Raw genomic sequence first — 13,087 nt, 5'->3', positions numbered from 1 at the left:
GTGGTTTGAGGTCAGCTGTGCAGAGAACCCAGGATGCTGCTTTCCCCAAGAGAGGGGAGGATGAAGAAAAGAGTAAGGGCCAGACATACTTTATCATTCATGCTGACTAAAACCGGGTAACAATGCCCTCAACCTTCTGCTACTTGTCCATTAAGGAGCCTGAGGCTAGACCTGCTGTTGTGCAGCCACCACAGGGCCGATAGAAAATGTATCGAGCCTCCTGTGGGTCACGTCCTGCAGATAGTGGGCTGTGAAGGTCGTTTGACGCTTCCAGACCCCAGCTTGTAGAACCTGCGTCACTGAGAAATTTCTCTTGAATGCCAGGGACGTAGCGATGCTTCTGACATTGTGTGCTATAGGGCGACGTGACGGAGGAGGGTCTGGATTCAGGGAATGGTGGATGACCCTGCAAATCCAAGCTGAGATGGTGTTCTTGGTGACCCTCCTCTTCGTCCTCCCTGTGCTCACAAACAGGGCTTGTACTAGAGGACGAACTGCAGCTGTTCTCTTCAGATAGAGCCTCAGACTCCTTACTGGGCACAGTAGGAGATGGTCTGGGTCATCTGTTACAGAACGGAGACTTGAAATCCTGAAGGCGTCGAACCGTGGGTCTGGAACTCCAGGATTTTGAGTCTTAGCAACAAACTCAGGGACGAACCCGAACGTTACCTCCCCCCATCCCCTTGAATACGCGACGTCGTACGAGAGATCATGAAGTTCACTGACTCGCTTGGCCGAGGCCAAAGCGAGCAGGAACACCGTCTTCCAAGTCAGGTGACGATCAGAAGCCTGGCGTAATGGTTCGAACGGAGGTCTCTTAAAGAGACCTGAGGACACGAACCACGTTCCATGGAGGAGGTCTCACTTCCGACTGAGGACAGGTAAGCTCGTAGCTTCGTATGAGTAGGGAAAGTTCCAGCGAGGAGGAAATGTCCATTCCTTTCAGCCTGAAAGCCAGGCTTAAGGCTGAGCGATAGCCTTTCACCGCAGAGACCGAGAGGCGCATTTCTTTCCGCAAATACACAAGAAACTCCGCTATTGCTGGAATACTGTAGTGGCATCGAGGGGAGAGATACCCCTTCCACAACACCAACCACAGAAGACTCTCCACTTCACCTGGTAGACCCCTGCAGATGACTTTCGCAGGTGTCGAGACATCGTCTCCGCAACTTGTTGCGAAAAGCCTCTTTCTGTGAGGAGATGCTGGATAGTCTCCAGGCGTGAAGCCGAAGCGATGCTACGGCTTTGTGGAAGATGTTGCAGTGTGGTTGCTTGAGTAGCTCGTGTCGTGGAGGAAGCTCTCTCGGGAGTTCCGTCAGGAGCTGCAGAAGGTCCGGGAACCACTCTGCATGATGCCATAGCGGAGCTATTAGGGTCATTGACAGGTTGACCAATAGTCTAGTCTTGTTGAGCACCCTTCTCATCAGACAGTACGGTGGGAAGGCGTAGACGTCGATGTTGTCCCACCTTTATTGGAAGGCATCTTGCCAGAGTGCCCTGGGGTCCGGGACTAGGGAACAGTACAGCGGAAGCTTGAAGTTCAAGGCTGTCGCGAACAGGTCCACCGTCGGGGAACCCCACAAAGTCAGGACTTTGCTGGCTACTAGAGGATCCAAAGACCACTCGGTACTCACTATCTGCAATGCTCTGCTCAGACTGTCGGCGAGTACATTCCTCTTGCCCGGAATGAAGCGAGCCGATAGTGGAATTGAGTGGACTTCGGTCCATCTCAGTACCTCTACTGCAAGATGGGATAGCTGTTGTGAAAAGGTACCTCCCTGCTTGTTGATGTAAGCCACCACCGTGGTGTTGTTGCTCATCACCACCATGGAGTGACCCGCCAGGATCCGTTGGAACTGTTGAAGTGCCAGATATACTGCCTTCATTTCTAGCAGATTTATGTGGAGGCACTTTTCTGATTCTGACCACAGGCCTGAGATCCTGTGGTTCAGAACGTGGGCCCCCCACCCTTATTTTGAAGCGTCCGAGAACAGCATCAAATCCAGGGGGAGGACGAGAAGATCCACTCCCTTTCGAAGGTTTTTGTCCGTCACCCACCACTGAAGGCCCGTCCATTCTGTAGGACCCATAGGGACCAGGATGTCCGGGGAATCGTGGCCTTGATTCCCCCGGGACTTGAGCCGCCATTGCAGGGATCTCATCCTGAGGCAGCCGTTTGGAACCAGACGGGCTAGGGAGGAAAGGTGACCTAGGAGATGTAACCACGACTGGGCTGGAAGCTCTTCTCGTCTGAGGAAAGGATCTGCGACCCTCCTCAGCCTTCCTATCCTGTCGTCTGATGGAAAGGCTTTGTGGAGATTGGTGTCCAATATCATGCCTAGATATACCAGTTGTTGAGATGGAAGCAGAGAAGACTTCTCGAGATTTACCATGATCCCTAGATCTTGGCAAAGTCCCAGAAGCTTGTCTCGGTGTCGAAGAAGGGTCGAAGAAGTGTCTGCTGTCTCCATGCTGAACGGAGTTTGTTTGACAAACTTGTTCAGGGCTGAGAGGTCAATGAAGGGTCTCCAGCCTCCAGACGCCTTCTTTACAAGAAAGAGTAGACTAAAGAAGCCTGGGGAGCCGTCGACGACCTCCTGGAGAGCATCCTTCTTGAGCATGGTCTCGACTCCTGCCCGAAGGGCTAGCCCCTTTACCGACCCCATGGCATAGGAGCTCAACGACTCTAGATTCGCGGTCAGGGGAGGAAGAGATGTCATGAACGGGACGCGATATCCCTGATTGATCACAGAGATCGTCCAGGAATCGGCCCCGAATTGCTGCCACCTGAACGCGCAACTTTGTAGGCATCCCCCCACTGGTGGACATGCAGGGGGATTGCCAATCCTAGCGTTTGGGGCCTCGGCCGCTCCCTCTAGGATTCTCGCCTCCCCTGGAGGACTTTCCGCCCTTCTTGTCTTTGACAGGAAAGGGCTGCTGTTTGGACACTTCGTCTTTGCTGCCGGCGCCGGTTTCGTCAACTTGGACTGGCGAGGTTGTTGGGGTGCTGGAGGTTTGTAGGGCTTAGATGTAAGAGCCCTTTGCAGGAGAGAATCGTCGTTCGATTTCCTCCACCTCTCAGCTGCCTGTTCCACGTCCTTGGGGTCAAACAGGCTCTTTCCTAGGATGGAAGAGTGTCTGAGCTTGCAGACATCCACAGCTGGGACCTTCGCGTGGAACCTCTCGGTCACCGCATCACGTCGTTTCAAGATCGAGTTTGCCCACAAGTTCGAAACTTGGTGGGCCAGAAACTCAATGGTACGTGTGCCCGAGAGGAGGAAGGTCTCCAGGGCCTTCCTGGTGCTTTCCTTAGAAAGATCCTCGGAATGCAACAGGATGCCCAGAGACCCTAGCCAGACATCCAGCCACGAAGTGGCCTGCATGGCACACTTTGAGACCTTCTCCTGACTCAGAATCTCCGTTGCCGAGAATGTCACCTGCCGGTTGGAGAGTCTCTCAAGAGTGACTCCCCTGGTAAGCTCTTCCACGGAGTGGTGAAGAGGAAGAGCTAAACAAGGCTCCTCCATGATCTCGAAGTACCCCCTCTGTTGGACACGAGGAGGTGGGCCAGAAACTCGATGGTACGTGTGCCCAAGAGGAGGAAGGTCTCCAGGGCCTTCCTGGTGCTTTCCTTAGAAAGATCCTCGGAACGCAACAGGATGCCCAGGGACCCTAGCCAGACATCCAGCCACGAAGTGGCCTGCATGGCACACTTTGCGACCTTCTCCTGACTCAGGATCTCCGTTGCCGAGAATGTCACCTGCCGGTTGGAGAGTCTCCCCTGGTAAGCTCTTCCACAGTGGTGAAGAGGAATAGCTAAACAAGGCTCCTCCATGATCTCGAGGTACCTCCTCTGTTGGACACGAGGAGGTGGGAGGAGCTTGTTACCAGCAGAGGAACGACTGGAGGCGGCGAGTTCCGCAAGCTGGCCCTCAACCTTATCTCTGGCACTCTTCACCCCTTGGGACCAAGGCAGAGCCACGCTGGCCTTAGAGGGTTTTTGAGTGCCATAGACTTGGTCCAGGACCGTATCCTTGCCTTCACGAGGGGCGGTCTCGGGGTCCTTGAACTTGTTGAGATGCCTCATTAAAGTCAGGATCTGCCAGAAGGCATGCTCTGAATCATGCTGCTCTCCTCCTGGTGAATTGGCAGCAGTGTCTCCTGTCCCCAACTGCTCTACTTGGGGGGACACGTGGACCTTCTCCTGGGGTCTCGCTGGCTCTGGTCGAATCCTTGAAGAAGACTTCGGGACGGTCTTCGAGTCCTACGGTTCCCTTCTAGGAGGGATGCAGGACTCCAGCAAAGAAGCCTGAGGACTCTTCTCCGCCCCAGTACGTGACGATTCTCCTAATCGTGGTGGGGTCTCTCCCATTGATGCGGTGGTAGAAGGTCTCACCTCGGTAGATTCTCCTGAGGACGGAAAAGCTTCGTCCACAGGAGAAGGAGAGAATGTCTGAGGGGGGGAAGGAGCCTTCCTTACGGGCTTCTTGGGGGCCAGTTTGACCCTAGGAGAAGTCACCACGAACTCTACTCCTCTCTTCCTCTTCAGTGGGGATGCTGGTTTGAGACCCAAATCAGCGAAGGCAGGCTTAACAGCCTGGACGACAGCTCTAATAAGGGATCCAAACCAAGACTGATGACTGACGGACGCAGTGTCAGAGACTTCCCCTGGAGGGAAGGGGATCGGGCGATCCTTTGGAGTAGACACCACAGGGCCTGCCTGAAAGGAAGAAGAAGAAGAATGGTTCCTAAACCTCTTTGAAGACTTCCCCTCCTCCTGCAAGCGCGCTGTCCTGCGTTTGCGGGGGGGGGGGGGGGGGGGGGGGGGGGGATCGTGAAGATGATGACCTGGTTGTGAGCACTCCTGGAGACTCGCTCGGCTGTTCGCGCTGCGAAACCCGTCGACAATCGCGCTGGCGCTCACGCGATGGACAAACCGCAGGTTCCCACACGAGCGCGCGGAGATGAAGGCGCGCGGGCAAGGGGGCACGAGGGCGAAGGGGCGCACGGGCGAGGGTGCGCGCGACCGTAAGGGCGAGCTTTGGCGCGTTGGCGAGCGATGGCACGTAGGGCGATCGTGCTCAGGAGAGATAGCGCGTGGGCACGTAGGAGACCTTCGGCGAGTAGGATCGTGTGCGCGCGGGCGCGCTGAAGGATGCTTGCTCACAGGCAACAGAACGTGTGGGCGCGCAGGAGATGGCTGGCGTGCGGTCTGGAGCAGGCGGCTGGGGCGCAGGGCCAGCAGGAGTAGAGGAGCGTACTGGGGACTGCTCGTGGGAACGTGCAGGAGACTTCCCGTGAGCGCGTGGGCGTGTAGCGTCTCGTCCAGCTCTGGAAGGGCGCGAAGGCGAGCGAGCACGATGGCGCGCAGGCGAGGGATGACGCGTGGGCGAGCTCCGAGGGCGCGCAGGTGATCGCGGGCGAGAAAGAGAAGGAAGAATCTTCTTGCCTGTGCCCAGATCAGCGGATCGTGGGCGCGCGGGCGAACGAGGGAGCGCTGGTGCCCGCTGACGCGCAGGAGAAGATCGCTGGCAAGCTGGAGATCGTGGGCGCGCCTGGCGTATGACAGGAACAGGGCGCGCAGATGTGCGCCGGCGAGTAGGAGATCGCTGGTGCACAGGAGAACGCTGGCCCGTAGGCGAGCGCTTGCGAGCAGGAGAGCGCTGGCGAACAGGAGCACGGTGACGAGCAGGAGAGCGCTGACGAGATGATTCTGCCTCTGCTGCAGGAGATCGCTGGCGCGCAGGAAGGTCCTCAGCAACAGCAGGAAAGAGCTTGAGCGCTACTGCACAGGAGAACGTGGGCGCGCAGGTGAAACCTGGCGCTGAAGAGACTTGCCCACATTGTGAGACAAGTCCTTCTGCACCGAAGGGACCGGTGGCCGTTGGAAAACGGGGTGCGTGGGCCCCCACAGCGCGTCAGCTTCCAGAAACGGAGAAGGCAGGTCCACAGGTCTGGCAGGCGTTGGAGATCGTGAACGATCTGCAAAGAGGTCCAGAGATGCAGCTGCAACGGTCAACTCACGTCGAGGAGGAACCTCTGCGGTGGACGTCGAGGGTGAAGAACCGAAGAGGCGCCTCCTAACTCCCTTGTAGGGAGAAGGGAGGCCTCTACGGCGGAGAGGAGGGCAAGCCTTGCGGCGAAGATGACCTCTAGGAGCAGGCATACCATCGTCGGTCCTCCGAAGAGGAGTCTCTGTCAGTGAACTCCCCCGGGAGAATCACCCGCAGGAGAGACCGTTGGACTAAGCTCCTCCCTCGAAGGATGTTCGGAGGGGGAACTGAGCCTTCAGCTACATCAGCAACCAAGGCAGGGGTTTGACCCGACCCGTCGGAAGCCTCTGTCACAACAACGTCGACGATAGACAGAGGATCTACCTCCGCTATCACCGGCTACTGTTTGACAGCTGCTCCCAACTGGATCAAGTCAAACAGGGCTTCCCTGGAGGGCAAACCCTTAAGCCCCAAGGAAGCCCAAAGCTGCAATAAATCATCATTAGTTACAGAGTTATCAATACCCTCCCCCGGAGGAGGAGGAGGAGCTGCCTCACTATGGGAGGCAACTCCCTCTCCCGAACCCCGAGGTTGGTCAACATAAGAAAGGCCTATGCTACCACTCGCCGGCCTCTCACGAGAGACCGATCGAGTGGGAGCTTCGGCAACGGAAGAAGAGTCCTTGGAACTTTCCTTCTTCAAGGCAACCCTTGAAGGAGAAAGATCCCGCTTAGATTTCTTCTTTCGTCGCCGGGAAAACCTCTCCCACTGGGAAGTAGACCACTCCTTGCACTCACTGCAAACATTTTCTCTATCACACCGTTGACCTCTACAGTACGGACACAAGTTGTGAGGGTCCGTCTCGACCGCCGACATGAAAGTCCCACAAGGGCGGTCAGGTAAGCCAGGGCATTTCCGCATGATAGAGATAGAGGCCAACTTCCAAACACACTCTGAAAGAAAAGGCTGTCAAAATGCGAGGGTGAGTTACACGTCTGACCGTCACCCAAGCCAAAAGTGAAATGAATCAGTTCACCGGTGTGTGAGGGGGGAGGGGTAGCTAGCTACCCCTCCCCTAGCGAGGGGGTAGTTAAAAATCTAATGGCTCGTCATTTCAGCTACGCCGAAAGTAATACCCCATGTAAATAGCGTGGTTTGTATTTCGGTTACGGAACAAATTCTGTTTGCTTACCCAACGGTCGGAAAATCAGTGAAGAAATGTTGTCTATCCTGTCTGACAGCAGGGATTTAAAGCTGGATCCCTTCATTGTGGTCCCAAACATAAAATAAACAGTTGGGTCCTAATCGAGCTAATTTTTCCCCACTTGCTTGACAGTGTACGAGCTCTTCGAAAATATGGATTGGCCTAGCATCTGCCATCAGTCATTTTGTTGGCTTTGTTTTCCATACAATTTCCCTTCCTGAACCTTTCCAATGTGAGAATACATCGAACGAGGGAAAAAAGGAACGTATTTTAGCCTAACCACACCAACATAACATGGGGTGCTGGTCCTCTTCCAAGTTGTAGCTTCGCGCTCCAGCATCTGTTTGAACATGGACTTGGCTTTCATTTCCAATGATCAGACTAAATATATCAAACACACTTTCCTACCATAATCTTTAATCATCAACATAATCAATAAAATAAGAATTATGATTATATTACATATTCCAGCATCAAAAATAAATAAGAGGTTTTAAATATAAAACGTTGGGCCCTTTATTCTGTTTGAACAAGTAACTTATGACAGAAGCATCACCTACCAGCGTTTTTCTGAGTCACTGGGTGGAAGGAGACTCCTACGATATGTGTTGATGACAAAAGGAGCAAAATGGGTATTTTTTTTATTAAAAACTGTAACTTCATTAATAGAGGTTTCCGCCAGTAGTATATGGTATTCAAAATACTCTAGTGTATTTGCAAAAATCTATTCAATTATGCAAGTTTCAATGTCCTAACTAATATTGCACCATTCTATAATTGAACCCTTTTGTTAGTAATTTAAGTATCATATGTTAACGCAAATAAAAAAGTAACTTTCCCATAAATAAAACAAATCCGGTATGTATGATAGAAGCCACTTTATTTTCAACTCTCGGAAACTTGTATAGAATAAAAACTGTTTAGAATGTTCTAAATACCCAGGGTAAGTATTTACCATAGATAAAGAATTATTTTAAAAACCATCAAAATTGTCGTGAAATTCATAAGTCGAACGTGCTCTGTACCCTGCCCGCATTTTCTCACTCCCATAGTTTCTAGAATTCCTTGTAGAGGGCATTTTGATCGATTCAATAGAGCGGCAGAATATTGAACTAATCGGTGGCTGTGGCAATTTGAAACAACTGAATTGTACACCACTTGACCTGGGAAATTGCCGGAGGGCTTTATTTATCCAATCAGAATCCCATATTCCCAAAAATTCAAACAGGGTAAGAAAGCATCAATCAAAGGTCGGAGATGTCCACATCTTTACTTACGCGGCGCCAAGATGCAACATACCAGTGCAAAGATACTTGTGAATCGTTTTTCAAATCAATCAATCCAAGTATCTTAAGGATTGTGAATTTTACCAAGAGTAAGGAATTTAGACTTAGTATAAAATAGGACTCTTGGGGGATTTTTCCGACATTTGTTTAAAATGTTGTATTGGTGAAGTGCGTTACAAATACTGCATGACGGAAAATTATCAAATAATGGCCAACCTAAGTTTTTTTGGTGGTGTTCAAACAGTTATTGCCATAAAAAGATTGCCCCTAATCACAGAAGCTTTTTTTCATGGTCAAAACTATTGTGCAAAGATGTGTTCATTATTTTAGAATGTTTTACGCATGGTATTCCCCAGATCCTGATTGGCCCCATGCACAAACCGTTTGCATTTCATAAGCTCATGGATTAGTATAACTTCTGCCGCGACGTGTGTGTGGACGGACATTTTAGTGATGGACAGCAAGAAGATTGGTGGATCAGGACATATCATCAAGATAGACGAGAATAAGTTCAGAGGATCAGGACATATCATCAAGATAGACGAGAATAAGTTCAGAAAGTGAAAATATAATGTTAGCAGCAAGGTCGATGGCAAATGGGTGTTCGGCGGGATTGACAGAGAAACATGTGATACTTTCTTCAGGGTTGTCGAGGATTGTTCGGAGGAGACATTGATCCCGATATTATTAGAGTTCGTTTATCCCGAAACTACCATAATTTCAGAAGGTTGGAAGGCTTATAGTAATATCAAAGATAAATTTCTTCGACACCGCACTGTTGATCATAACGTTAATTTTCTCGGTACGGATGATCCCAGTGTGCACATCAATAACACTGAATCGCAGTGGCAAATATTTAAAATACCTGTACTACCTAAATTCGGGATACAGAAATATTTGTTCAATAGCTACTTTGCTATGTATATTATTGAAAAAATGCTATTTGAAAGATACTGGGTGTAAACTGAAGGCATTCCTGGAATTATTCAAACTTCTTTAACCGCTCAATATCCGTGATTCCAAAAGTCCTGGTCCGTCCCAACACCCTACTCCTTCGCTAATTCCTGGTCCATCCAACCCACCACAAAACATTAAGTTGTCCCTTGGAAAGAAAAAGATACCACTCAAAGATTCCAACTTCAGTGACTTCGAGTAATGGTGGTGCCATTGCAAAGGCTACGATTCATCTCTGAACCTGAACCTGGGGTATGTAAGTAGAGCTACAGCATACTTGTTTCGTATAAGCATAATAACAGCCACCTGTATGTATGATGATGGCCAATTAAGAATACGTCAGTGTAAAGGGGTCGCACGGGGGCGTTAGCCCCGCACCCCTTAGGGACAAAGAATACGACAATTTAAGGGAGGTTACAGACAGGCATTAGCCCCCTGTTAGGTAAGGACACGGCTTGTAGGTTAGGTTACGTCTTGTGAAGAGGTTTTGCAGAGCAGAGTTTTTATATTACAGTAGCCACGTCTTACGAACGGCTAGAAAACGAAAATTCTCATTTACTATGCACGTGGGAGAACCTGGCCACTGATCTACAAAAGGCTCCTAAAATCAATTTGACAAATAATAAATTTAGCAAGATGGTGTTCTTGTGTTTATTTCCCTTTAAAATAATTGTTTTGTTCAGTCTTAACTTTTGAAATTTTGCCACAAATGTGTCCCAACAAGCTAAAAACAACCACTTTGCCATAAATAAAATTGATTTGACGGTTTCATTGTAGTTTATTACATGGCAATGTAACCTAGGATTCCAACTACTCCCTTCGAAAATAACACTCGATCCCGTCGCAAATTAATAGTTTCAGAAATATATATACATCTATATCCTCCGATAATGGGGGACCCCCAGTGGGAACTCGGGGTTTTGGGTGGGGAAAACATACTGGGGAACCGATATATAACCGTAAATCAGTCCTTTTCTTCTCTATACATTTCCTTCTTGTATTTATTATAACCGTAGGAAAATACAAAACAGTATAACTGGATATATTTGGGAGGAGCCGTTTCAAAGGTTATTTCTTGTAGTAATACAGTAACCAGTGCTGCCAACGCCTGATGTAGTTTAAATGTTAGCATTCCATACCTGATGTAGATCAAATGTTAGCATTCCTTGCTAACATTAGCACCCATTTGTACGTTCGTTCGTTCGCACCAGTTTCCGACCTGCGCATATAACCCCCCTTCGCAGGAGTTTCTCTCCCAAATTACTCTTTTTATTACCGTATTATTTTCTCATTATATATTCCCATTCAATATTATCTATCATACATTCCATTTTACCTTCCTATATTGGGTTTATTTGTTTGGTTATTTCCTTTCCCATTTGTACGTACGTTCGTTTCATCAGTTTCCGACCTGCGCATATATCCCCCCCCCCCCCTGCGCAGGAGTTTCCTCTCCCCAATTACTCTTTTTATTACCGTGTTATTTTCTCATTTTATATTCCCATTCAATATTATTTATCATTCATTCCATTTTACCTTCCTATATTGGGTTTATTTGTTTGGTTATTTCTTTTTCTCTTCCTGGTTGCACATAAATACTTACTCTGGACTAGTTTTTTTATCCAGTTAATTCTCGGTATGATCATCTCATTTTATATTCCCATTCAATATTATTTACCGTTCATTCCATTTTACCTTCCTATATTGTTTTTATTTATTTTTGTTGGTTATTTCTTTTTCTCTCCTCTGTGTCTTATAAATCCTTTCTCTGCTCTAGTTTCCGTATTTAGTTCATTCATGTTTACCCGCTAGAGTTCTTTGTTTTTCCCTTAACCAATCACCACCCTAGGCCTATGCAGATATCTCCCTACCCCCCCACTTCCTTTATCCCTATTAGCGGTCTTTTCATAGCCTTTGTTCCAATGCCTTTCCCGTTGTAACCTTTGACCTGGTGAGGTGTTCATTACAAGTGCGGTTTCTTTTTTCGTATTTTGCGATGGAGCAAGTTATAGAAACTTGTAGCGGCTGCAGTATTCCGTACCTAAAAGCAGTGGCTCAATTACATGGTGATTTTTTTGGATACTTCAGGTAATGTTGAGCATTTTCTTAAATCTCACACCGTTATTCCTCAGGGTTTAAAGTGCCCCTAGTGCCGTTCTGTTTCATCTTATAGGCAAGACATTCACGTGTTTTATTGCTATTCTGAATCCATCATTCGTAAAATTTAGAAGAAACTCTGTTGTGGTTATACCGTTACTGCCTATAAAGGTACTTTTTTGGACAATAGTCGTCTACCCCCATGGAAGATAATATTATGTGACATCCACTTTTTGCATAAACATTCGGACCATGAGACCCTCATGGATGGTATCGACATATCTTCGAAAACTAGTGTCGATTGGAGAAGTTTCTGTTCCCAGGTTACCGAATACTTCGACGTTTTCTTCATAAAAGTAAGTCATTCCTCAATAGCCATTATACGTGTTTTGTGACCGGGGTACTTCTAGGCAAGGTTAGGTGGGTTTGTTAGGTTCTGTGGTCTTTCTGTACTATTTATATATTGTGTAACAGTTATATGGAAAAATTATTTAATATTCGAATGGAAATATTTATCATTTCTGCCACTAGTAATGACATCGTGTCGTTGGTAGTTCTGTGTTCCATTCGTCACCGTTGGTAGTACTGTGAAACAAAGTGAGTCATTCCCCGATGCTTATTATATGAGTTTTGTGACCGGGGTACTTCTAGGCAAGGTTAGGTGGGTTTGTTAGGTTCTGGGGCCTTTTGGTACTTTTTATTTATTGTTTAATAGTTATATGGAAAAATATTTAGTTTACGTATGGAAATATTTAGCATTTCTATCTCTAGAAATGTCATCGTGTCGTTGGTAACACTGTGTACCATTCGTCAACGTTCGTAGTTCTGTCAACCATTGGTAACGTTGCTAATGTTATCGTCCCCTACATCTGTTGTTTAAATATTTTAACTCAGTATGTATGTCAACAGTGTTAATATTTATATGGTTCATTTGTATTGTATTTCATTGTGTGATTTCGCACAGGAAATATATGATTTACTATAGTAGATATCGTGATTTAACTGATTTTCTCATTCATTTCATCCGTAATAACATCAACCAATTCGTCAACTTATAACTAACCAAATTGGTTGATCTGTTTGTTTGCGATTGAAATGATCATCAAAATCGGTTAAATCACGTTATTTGCTATAGGAAATCATAAATTTCTTGTGCGAAATCACACCATGGAATATACAAAATTACCATTAGACAAGTAATAAGAGAGATTACACATGTCCCAACGAACTACATTTACCCCGTCTCCGATTAAGACTACATTAGGTTAGGTATTACGTCAAGTTGTACTCCCAACTTGTATGAAATACTGAAACCAATCGTTTTAAAGAAGCCTCTTGTCCTGTACAATAGGAAATCTCGAAATAACTAGCTATACAGAACCAAAAGGCAGCTCCCAAAGTAAAGCAAGAAAGTAAATTTGAATAAGTAAACAGCCACAAGTTTGACCGCTCAGTATGATGTCAAACTTGCAGGGCACTACTATCGGACTGTACTACGTTATGTAGTTTGGATAACCTTTTAATTTTGTACCTTAACATACCATGTTGCCATT

At 47.7% G+C, this 13,087-nt stretch overlaps 1 pseudogene; it reads right to left on the bottom strand.

Annotated features, from left to right (window-relative positions):
• The window catches only part of LOC137642782 (serine/threonine-protein phosphatase 2A regulatory subunit B'' subunit gamma pseudogene), a 19,897-nt pseudogene extending 6,810 nt beyond the window's left edge, over positions 1-13,087 (bottom strand).

Source organism: Palaemon carinicauda, chromosome 6 (genome assembly GCF_036898095.1).
Source record: "Palaemon carinicauda isolate YSFRI2023 chromosome 6, ASM3689809v2, whole genome shotgun sequence".
NCBI classification, from domain to species: domain Eukaryota; kingdom Metazoa; phylum Arthropoda; class Malacostraca; order Decapoda; family Palaemonidae; genus Palaemon; species Palaemon carinicauda.
This window is presented reverse-complemented; position numbering and strand designations above follow the sequence as displayed.